The following is an 11,201-nucleotide window of genomic DNA, read 5'->3' as shown; positions in this document are numbered from 1 at the left end:
ACTTTCTGCCCTTCGTTCTCTCCTCCCCTCTTGGCCCGTCTTCGATGGGGATCTCTGAACTGGAAATGAGCAGGGGCTTCCTCCCCCTCTGTCTTCCAATATCTGGGATCTGTCCACAGCAATGCAGCCTGCAGCTGGCCAAGCTTGGGGAGCCATAGCCTCATCCTGTGAAATCGAGAAGTGCTGGCTCTCAGTGATGCTTAGACGGAAAACCTCGCACCCCACACAGAGGTTGGAACCCCCCATTCCCAGGTTGTTCTGAGGAGCCATGATTTCTCCAGGAGCTGGGGAAGGGCACAGTGAGCAGTCTGTCAGAGGTAGGGGAGGATCATGTAAGGGGAGGGTCTAAGAGAGGAGGAGCATGAGCTCGGCTCTGTATTTGAGCTTGGCAGGGATCAAGAGAAGGGACAGGGGCTATTAGAGGGCAATGCGAGGTGCAAGGGGGGTCGGAGATGGGGGCAAGGCCTGAAAAGTTCCGCTACTTTAGATCAGCTGTGCCAGAGAATCACCGGTTGAGGTGACTGAAAGCTCTGAACTGGGGCTGGCCAAAAGCATCCTCCTCAGATGGGAACATCCCAAAAGTCTGCGGAAGCTCAGCCTCTGAGGTGAACATTGTGGCCCAAACCTCTCTCTGCTCTGTACCTCGCAGGATTCCAGCCGGCAGTTCCAATCCAGGAGGAAAACTCTGCCACTGAAATCTCACAGCACCTGTGCAGTGAAGTGCCACTTAAACCCGCTGTGATGCACAGAGCTTGCCCTGGCTGTCTGCACAGGACTGAATTTCACCCCTTCAGAGTGTAAGGAAATAATTGGCTGAAGGCCTTTTTCTTTTTGGATGGCTGTCTAGTGGGAAAAAACGATGGGGATTTTTAACCTGTTTCACTCCCATGACTGGTGCTTCAATGATGCAGAGAAGTGCTGATGCATTGGTTGATTTCCCCAACTTTTAATCTACTCTTTTCTTCTCTTTTAACAGGTATTCTAAGGGCACCCCATGCTTCATATGGGATTCTTGGGTGGGCAGATTGCATCAGACCTGCACCTGAATAAATAATAGTGAATGAAATATGCAGACACTAAAGTTCTGCAGCCAAATTCTCAGAAACCTTCCTCTTCAATGTAGGATCAGGATTTTGTTTCTAATTGATTTTTTTAAAAAGTGCTAAGCAGATACTACACTGTAATAAGAGGAAACAGAAGCAAAAACTGAAAGGATGTTACTTAAACCAATGAACAGATGCAGAGAGTGGAAACACGGCAAAGCAAACAAATGAATACTATGAGTAAATAACCTGAAAGCAAATAGGGAAGAAAACCTCATCTGGGTAATTGTGGCTCTTGGGACAAAAATCAGGTTCCTGGTACGTAGCCTGGCTGAGATCATCCCTTTTCCCTGGATCCCAGAGCTGGGATTCAAATGTCATTCTCTGCGTGTTGTCCTTATTTTATTCCTAGGAAAAGGATCCCCAAAGGAGTTGTAAGGATCCTGGACTCTAATGTCTGCAAGAAGCTTCAGCCACCTTCACAGGTAGAAGTCACTGTCTTTCCTACAATGCCACTAGTGCTCTTCCTGCTCTCCAGATCTGCTCCCTCCAGCAGGACAGAGACACCGCTTAACTCCCCGAGTCCTGATTTCCTGCCATTCTAGGGGTTGAGGGGTTTGCATTGCCCCCACCCCCACCATCAGAGACTTTTCCTATGGGAATCTCCCTAGAGCAGGGGAGAAATCTGTTCTTCCATTAGAACCAGACTGCTCAGTAAATCCACCCACACTGACCTCATCTCAGCTGCTTTGTTTATCCGAGATTAGTGGTATCTTTGGAAAACCCTTAGAGTGCCGGGGTGTGAGGTGGAGCACGGGCGACGGGAGCTCCAGGAGATTCCCCTGAAGAACACCACCCTGTCTTTCTCTGGTCAGCTTAAAGTTCGCCGTCCATTGTGGAGGTGAAGACCAGATGGGAGCTGCTGGATTGACCTTGATATACCATGTCCTTGAGTGGATGAAGGACCTACATCTCAGGGATGGCCAGCAGCAGATGTAACACATGTGTCCAGGAATGGGCTAAACAACCTACACTGATAGGTAAGTACATTCATGGCCACATGTAGACATCACAGGAAATGGTGGGGATTGAACCAGGGTCCTTCAGCACAAGCCCATCTCACTCAGTGTCAACCAATCCAGCTCCAGCCATTAGACCGCGCCCCCTTCCAGAGCTGCTGAACCCAGGAGCCCTGATTCTCAGACCCGGGCCTCACATCACAAGGCCAAACCTCCTCCCATTATGGGCGCTGTAGAAGGGACCATTGGCAAAAAAAACCTCGTCATTCCCCCTATCAGAGACTGCAGCCACGGGTGACAAGTGAATGAGCTGAGATCTCCCCTGTGGGAATCCGAGGGACTGCGCATTTGGGTTTCACAGGGAAGGCCTCTGGCAGCCACTGACAGAGTGTTCCTGTGAGGAGATTTTCCGTCTCTAACAAAGGGTTTCTGTTCCCCCAGATCTCAGCCGCTCAGCAGAATGCGGGAGAGCCGAGTGCTGATGGGCTAGTGGGGTCCCAGGAGTCGCTGTGCAGCAGGTGCAGTGTCTGCAGTCACCATGGGCCAACCCTGCGCTCCAGACAACCCAGGCTGTTTCCCTGGATTGCGAAGGGGACTTTGGCTTGGGGAATCGGTGGCTGGTGCCTGTGTCCACAACTGGGATGTTGTCATGAGGCTACTCAATGGTCCAGGAAGCGCCATGCGAGCAAGGGGAGAATGGACATTAGAGAGCGAGGCGGGGACCTCTGCGGAGCTGCTGCAGTCGAGCATCCACAGCCAGAAGCGAGACGATGGGAAACGCGCTTCGATGGCTGGCCACAGCCGCAGCAGCTGTCTCCTCAAGCTCTGCTCACGCTCTAGCCAACAGAGGCAGGACAAAGAGCCACCCAGTGAGAGCCTGGCTTGCAATTCGCAATATGCGCTTTTTTCCGTGGATTCTGCTGTCCTGACAGTCTATTTCCTGCAATGTGCACATCCAGCCTCCCTGGCTGACCTCAGTGGGAGTTAGGTTCTCCGTGCCCACAGGACAGGGCTGGCCTTACCATGAGGCGAACTGAGGTGGCTGCCTCAGGTGACAGACTGTGGGGGGCCACCACTAGGACCCAGAGTGTAGAAAATGGTGTCTGCTGCTGGTGCCTATGTATTCTCCCTGCTCGAGATGCACAGAGATGGTGGCGTGCTGGGCTGGAGGAAGGGCCCATCCCTCCCTTCTCTCCCCAGGGAGCAGAGCCTCCTCTGCCTGCAAATCCTGCAGCCCGCCCGCTGTCCGAGCACGCCATGCAAGCCGGCCCCGGCTGCACGGCACTGACAGCACAGCTCAGCCCCAGCAGGGGTCTTACACTTCCCGCCGCAAGCGGCTCCACTCTCCTTCTGGCTGCTGCTGTGCAGTCTACAAGGGAAAGGAGCCATTCCTGGGTAAATGTACCTATCTGTATCGATTCCCAAGCAAAGGCCTTCGCTGGCTTTCTAAAGGGCAGGAGAGCAATTCACTGGGAGCGTGGTTCTTCTCATACACGTCCTCCCTTCCTACAGTCTGCGATCTGCAGCCAGCGTCTGGATTGGCAGCGGCGCCCCCTAGGTTGCACCGTGCAGGCAGTCAGGAGAAAAGGTGAGAGGGGAATCACGGAAAGTAACAGGAGCTGCAGGGAGAGAAAGGAGGAGGAGCCTCTTATGCACCTCTCTAGCACCTGCAGGAGCCTGGACTGATTCACACCAGCTTGTCAGGGAGCTTCCTATTTCCTGCTGCTTCCCTGAACCCACTGGAGGAGAACAGGCGGTCAACTGAAATAGGAGGAGCCAGTTAGGCCCTTAAGAGGCTGATTTCTTCCCTCACTCAGACCCTGCGACCAGCCTGCTTATTTGTCCTCTTCAATTGAGTGTTGAGAGCCACTATCGCTGGCACAGAACAGCAGTCATGAGTGAAAGAAGAAAACGCCCCTCTGGGGCAGCATTTAGAAAAGGAAAGCAAGCAAAGGAAGCTTTTCTATCTAAGCAGGAAGGAGCTCTCCTGAGATTCATAGACACAAATGTTCACGGTGAGCCTTCCGGCCCCAGTGAGGATGGGAGTGGTGAGGAGATGCCTGATCTTCCAGTTAGTCAGAGTGCAGGTGACCTGGCAGCTACTGCAGCATCCATATCTCCATCTCAAATGGATGTAACCATGCACATTCCTGAAGAAAAGTGTAGATCAGAGAAGATCTACCCAGTTCAGCCACGTTTTCACAACTTCCCAGATGAGGCAGTGTAAGAAATGGCCGTGCTTTTGCCTGGATTTAACTCACTGTGCAATGACACATCACATTACCCAGTGTTGGATAACTAAGGGCCTATTGGACTGCAGAACGACCAGCAAATTAAACCGGAGGTGATCTTGTAATAATAAAGTGTTTATATTAACTAATAAGCCAACCTCTGCCCACGTCCAGGTATGCTTTGTGTTTAAACCCTAGGTAAAAGCCAGTGCATTCAGGCCACCCTGGGAGCTGCTGTTTGAAGCAGCTAATCTGGGCTTTTCAAAGGAATTTTGGAAAGTTCGATGTACTGATCCATTGCCTTCACATACTCCTCAGTAGCATGACAATTGCCCACCTCACAACCTTGCATGTATTTAGCCTCACTACACCCCTGTGAGGTCGGGAATTATGACTGTCCCCATTCCACTAATGGGTGACTGAGGCACAATGGGATAAAGCAAGTTGTGAAGATAACTCAGGAAGTCTTTGACAGAACAAGTACTTGAATCTGGGTCTACCAAATGTAGGATTAGCCCCTCAGCCATGGGAACATCCTTTGCCTGACTCCCTCACCCTCCTCTGTATATCCCCGTCCTAGTTTAGGTTTCTTCCACTGCAGTTTCCTGTGCCTCCCATACGTTATTCATTGTCTTTAGACTTTGAAGACCTAAAAGACACCTGTGCCAGCTTTAGATGAGTAGAAACACAGATCTACAGATGAGTAGAAACACAATCCACAACAAAACAGCAAAAGCAAGTGCAGTGGCCAACTCAGCCAACACAAAACACATCTGGACACAAACGTACCCTCACCTGGTCTCCTGCAAAACATGTACATCTCTTGTAATCAGGACTGGTGGAGCTAGATCCTGAGATGGTATAAACTGGACTAGCTTGAGGATCTGTAAATCAAGCACTTTAATAGTTCGAGTGTCTATTTTGTTTTAAGTCTTTAACAAATAAAAAAATACATGCTGAACAATATACACCTCTACCCCGATATAACGCTGTCCTCGGGAGCCAAAAAATCTTACCGTGTTATAGGTGAAACCGTGTTATATCGAACTTGCTTTGATCCACCGGAGTGCGCAGCCCCGCCCCCCCGGAGCACTGCTTTATCACGTTATATCCAAATTCGTGTTATATCAGGTCACATTATATCAGAGTAGAGGTGTATGTGCATGAATATTCTCTCATTTCTCCTGGGATATGTGTCAAACTGCCTCTCCAGGGCAACCTCTTGTTACTTTTTGATTCAGGCTGCATTTGCTCACCAATGACTTTGCATGTTGCTGGCCCTTTGGGGAGCTGTCTCCCAACCCCAGGACTGTACATATGCAATCCCTTTTTGGGGTTGTAACCCTGTGTTTCCCTCTCCCAGCACTGAGTCCTTCCCTGTCCCCTTTTCCTCAAGAGCTGTGGTCTGCGCTCTCTGGGCTAAGCGTGTCTACTTTTTGATCAGAGGCACCGTTTCCCAGCAATTTCCCCTCCCCTAGAAACATAATAAAGAGAGAGTGACTATAGGCATTAGCATCTCACCAGAGATCACTGCTCACAGAGTGAAATATGGAGACCTCGCTCACGTCTGCGCAGAAGGAAAGCTTGGGAGGCCATTCAGAGATAGATGGTATGAATGTAATTCAAGATGTGCAGTTCCTCTTTATAAAACAGACACATAAAATGATACCTCAGTTAAATGTGGCCTCAGGGGGCATTTTTCAAAAAGAAGCAGGAATGGTTAGACAATGGGAACATCCATCTTTGAGTCACATATGACAAAAAAAGTTTGTCAAACCAATATGTTTCCAAGAAACATTTCAGTTTAGACTGACTGGCATTTTTCAACAGAAAATAGTGTAGTCAACAATTTTTCAACCAGTTCTTCACATTAACTTTCTAATTAGATTTCTCCTTTCTCGCCCCCGCTCCCCTGTATCACAGGCTGTAGGTGCTCTTCCTAATTTGAAACACGTACATCAAAGCTGAAGATCTGAAAGACAAGTCCTAGGTTAGAGAATTGTCTTTTGTAACTAGAAAAGTAACCTACAAGCTTTAACCACAGACATGCTGGAGGCATCAGCCCATCCACACATCAGCCCAAATCTAGCCTGGGAAAGAAGATGTGCTTGACCACATTCCCAGAATGGTAACATATCCAAAGGATTGTGGACCAAAGTAGAAATGAGTGTGAAAGATGGTGACTCTCTCTCCCCAAAAGATGCCCTGTCCCTAGCTCCCAATTTGTATCAAAATATTTCCAGAGTAAAAGTTCTTCTTCAGAAGATACCAAGAGGAACTGCCCTCTTTCAAAACAGCTTGCATCTTCTATTCTCAAGGATGGCTCTCTGTGCTGACATGGACCACTAGCTTCTGTGAGGGCAGCTTGACTTTACTGCTGTTGGTAAATAATGGCAGGTGGTGGTCATATTGAAAGAGGACCTCTTTGCTTAAAGGCAGCTTTAGCCTTATTCCTGTCAACAATTATGAGAGCTGGTGGCGATTTTGAAAGGTTGCAATTCTCTGAAGAAGAACGATTCACCATTAAAACTTTCAGAAAATGTTCCCCTTACCTAGGGAGTTTTTACACACACACACATAAATTCTTATGCATCAACCATTTTAGCAGAAAACTTCAGCTTTTTCTAAAGAAAAAATAAAGCTCAAACTCTGGACATTTTTATTTCTCTTCTCTGGACTTTTTCAGTTCTAATATATCTTTTTTTTTTTTAGATAGGGCAACCAGAACTGCACAAAGTATTCAGGGACTGAGGATACAATGTATTTATATATAGGCAATATAATATTTTCTTTCTTATTATTTATCCCTTTCCTAAGGGTTCCTAACATTAAGTTAGCTTTTTGAACCACCACTTCACATAGTTTTCAGAGAACTGTCCACAATGACTCCTAAGATCTCTTTCTTGACTGGTAACAGCTAATTTAGACCCATCATTTTGTATGTCTAGTTAGGATTATGTTTTCTAATGTGCATTACTTTGCATTATCAACACTGAATTTCATCTGTCATTTCCTTGGCTGATCGCCCAGTTTCGTGAGATCCCTCTGTAAGTCTTTGCAGTCGGGTTTGGACTTAACTATCTTGAGTAGTTTTGTATCATCTGCAAGCTTTGAAACCTCACTGTTTACCCCTTTTCCCAGATAATTTATGAATATGTTTAATACAGTTCTTTATGGAACCCCATTGTTTACCTCTCACCATTGTGAAAGCTGACCATTTATTCCTACCCTTTGTTTCCTGTCTTTTAAATAGTTACTGATCCATGACAAAACCTTCCCTCTTACCCCATGACTGCTTAATTCACTTACAAATAGTCTTTTTCTTAAGCAGGGTTCTGTAACTTTTTGTGCAGACTAGACGGTCAATATAACACTGTGTCGTGGAAAAACGACCACGCGTTGTGTTTGGATCAGAATCGCCCGAGGCCCCTTTATTACCAGCATGCAAGGGGGGTACCAGCGAACTGGCAGTCCCCCCGAATACAGATTTTTCAACAGCTTTTATAGCAAAAAAACACAATTAGTAATACACACGTCCTTGTTCACATTATTGCCATAATTGGATAAATGCTGTGCAATTCAGTGGAGACCCTGACATGATTATTTGTTCTCACTTCTTCTCCCCATTATTCCTGGGGGAATTCTGCACCATTGCACAATGCACAATTCACATCGCATTAATATTCTGTGCAGAATTTCCTTCACCTCCCCCAGATTTGGTATTGCAGAGCTGCTGGCTGCCACTAGAGGCCGCTGGACCCAGCAGAGCCCAGCTCCCAGCTTGCCCATAGAAGATGCTGCCAGGGTAGAGAGATGGAGATGAAGGGTTCCTGGCACACCTTGAAAGGAGGAGGTGACATGCAGGAAACTCCATACAAGCACAGGGCCCAGCATCAGGTTGTTTCTCTCTCTGGATCCCTGGGCTTTGGAAAGGGAGGGGTGCGAGTGTCTGAGCTGGGAAGGCTGCAGCTGGGCTCTGGGGGACTGTAGGGGGTGCAGGTGTCTGGGCCAGGGGGGCCCTGTGGCTGGCAGGTATTTTGAAAAATTACCAAAATAATTGAAACCGGTGTGATTATATAGTGTTATTTGACAAATTAAATATGCAGAATTTTAAAATATTGTTTTGGTGCAGAATTCCCCCAGGAGTACCCCATGGAGACAGCTCTGTACAGTGGAGTATATGGCTGGGGTAGAGATTTTTATTATTATTATTCTGATCTGGTTTACACAGGTTTTACACAGCTGGAACTCCAGGGGATTTCAGTGCCGTTCCTCTTGATTTGCATCTGTTTATAGCAGTTTAAGAGAGACCTGAATCAAATCTGACTTCAGATTTCAATTTTCAGTTTAATGGCCTCGAAACCCGCCTGTCACAAGCACCCCCTCTCAGGCCGATAAGTGCCTACAGGTCTGTCGCATCTTACGCGCATTTAACATGCGCGATTTCAGCTTTACGCAGTCGGCAAAAAAAAAAAGAGAGAGAAAAATAACAATTTTAATACGGTACCTCTAGTGCGGGCGATTCCGCCCGCCATTCCACTCAACGTAATTTTGACTATACGCGATTTCCGCTTTACGCTCTAACTGCGGAACGTGATCCCAGTGTAAGATGTGACAGACCTGGACAGTCACTCAGTTTGGAATAGGACAGCACCCACTGGTGCAGATTCTCTCTTTAGAAGGAATTTGGTCTGCAGAAGCATTTGGATTCACCGGTCTTTTTATGAAACACTGAATAAACACACAGAAATTGCCAGATTCGATCAGACCTGAGCTCCATCTAGTGTCTTGTCTCTGCTAGTGGCTAGTACCAGAAGTTTCAAAAGAGGGTTTAATAACTTTCAATAGGCAGATGTGGAATAATCAGCCCTTCCCCACATCCTGCCATGATCTCTAATAATTAGAGATTTGGTTAAGTCCTGAAGCATGATGTTTAGTATCCTTTAAGCATCCGCATCCATACACTATGCCATATAAAGCTGTCAAATCCCTCCAGTTTCTTTGCAGTGCTGCTTTAACAGCTCTCCTAGGATCTACAGACATTTCCCAACTTCTCAGCTCACCCAGAATAAAGCTCAGACCAGCAAGGTACTGAGCACATTAGCCCCAATCCAAAGGAACATAAACACATGCTTAACATGCTTTAGACTGTAAGAAGCCCCATTGAAATCAAGGACCCTGGGGTTCTGGTCTCTGTTTGCACCTCCAGTCACTACTGTAAAACAAACAACATTGAACTACGGGCAAGTTTCAACCACATGCCAGGCTCCTTCTAGGATCTTTTGATTTTATATGTATGACACAACAGGACACCCCCCCCTCAGGAATGGAGAGATTGAAAAGGTCTGGGGAATCACTGCCTAACCCCTAGCCCACTGCCTTTCAGACCCACGAAACCCAGTCAAACATTTTCCCTCTTTTTCATGCAATTTGATCCCTTCTGCCTCCTACTGCTGCCACCCCCTTTCTGCCCTCACCCAAACACCGCGGAGTTTTCATCTCACTCCCCTGCTCCCAACACAGCTCAGACACAGGGCAGGGGGAAAAGCAATTCTAAAGGCTGGGGAGTCTGCTGCGTGGCCTACAGAAGCAGCGGTATCCTCAAGCTGAGAACTGGGCAGGCAGAGGAAGGGGGCAAAAAACAGAGTGATACCCAGCTACCAGCACCAGCCATCTTAACAAAAAGCATCACTCGATCCATGATAGATTCATAGGACTGGAAGGGACCTCAAGATGTCATCAAGGGCAGGCCCCTGCACTCATGGCAGGTCCAAGCACCATCAAGAACATCTAACCTGCTCTGAAAAATCTCCAATTATGGAGATTCCACATCCTCCCTAGGCAATTTATTCCAGTGCCTAACCTCCCTGACGATTAGAAATTTTTTCCTAATGTCCAACCTAAACCTCCCTTGCTGCAATTTAAGCCCATTGCTTCTTGTCCTATCATCAGAGGTTAAGGAGAATAATTCTTCTCCCTCCTCCTTGTAACAACCTGTTAGGTATTTGAAAACTGTTATGTCCCCTCTCAGTCTTCTCTTTTCCAGACTAAACAAACCTAATTCTTTCAATCTTCCCTCATAAGTCATGTTTTCTAGACCTTTAATCATTTTTGTTGCTCTTCTCAGGACTCTCTCCAATTTGTCCCCATGTTTCCTGAAATGTGGCGCCCAGAACTGGACACGATACTGCAGTTGAGGCCTTATCAGAGCTGTGTAGAGTGGAAGAATTACTTCTCTTGTCTTGCTTACAACACTCCTGCTAATGGTAGATTGTCTGTCACTTGAAGTCATTCCAACTGGATATCTAGCTAAAAGATGTGTGAGAGCTAGAAAAAATAATGATTATAGGCTCGATACATAAATTATTGGGCAAGGTTTTGTTATGCAGGAGGTCAGATTAGATGATCACATTGACCTCTTCTGGCCTTAAACTGTATGAAAAATCAATTTTACCCAATCAGGGGCAGTAAATTGTAAGGGTAGGGTGATTGCTTGGCATCTACATGAACAAAGTTAAAGTTGTTTGTTCGCTGTAACTGTGCTTTTTCCATAGTTTAACACATCTGGATTTCTTTTAAGCCTAACTTTGACGCTGAATTCACTGAGTGCTCCCTACAGAAAGAAAGACTGAGCCATTCATTTCCAGTTACACTGCTCTTGAGACTTCTTCCTGTGACTTAGCAAAACAGCGAGAGCTTTCCGTAAAACTGAGCAAAGGCAAATAAACAAATCTACTTAGCATGTTAGGGCACCAAGGAGGGCATTGTAATGAGCCCCTCTGTGCCTGGCTTGAGACTATAATTGGAGGTGTGACTTCAGAGACTTGATCCTTAAATGCCACAGAAATGAATATATAAGGTTTTTGGTGCCCTAACATGATCCCTTAGGGATAAAGAGTGATTGAACA

This window comes from Emys orbicularis, chromosome 2 (assembly GCF_028017835.1).
Source record: "Emys orbicularis isolate rEmyOrb1 chromosome 2, rEmyOrb1.hap1, whole genome shotgun sequence".
NCBI lineage: Eukaryota > Metazoa > Chordata > Testudines > Emydidae > Emys > Emys orbicularis.
The sequence above is the reverse complement of the archived record's forward strand: the minus strand, read 5'-3'. Positions refer to the sequence as shown.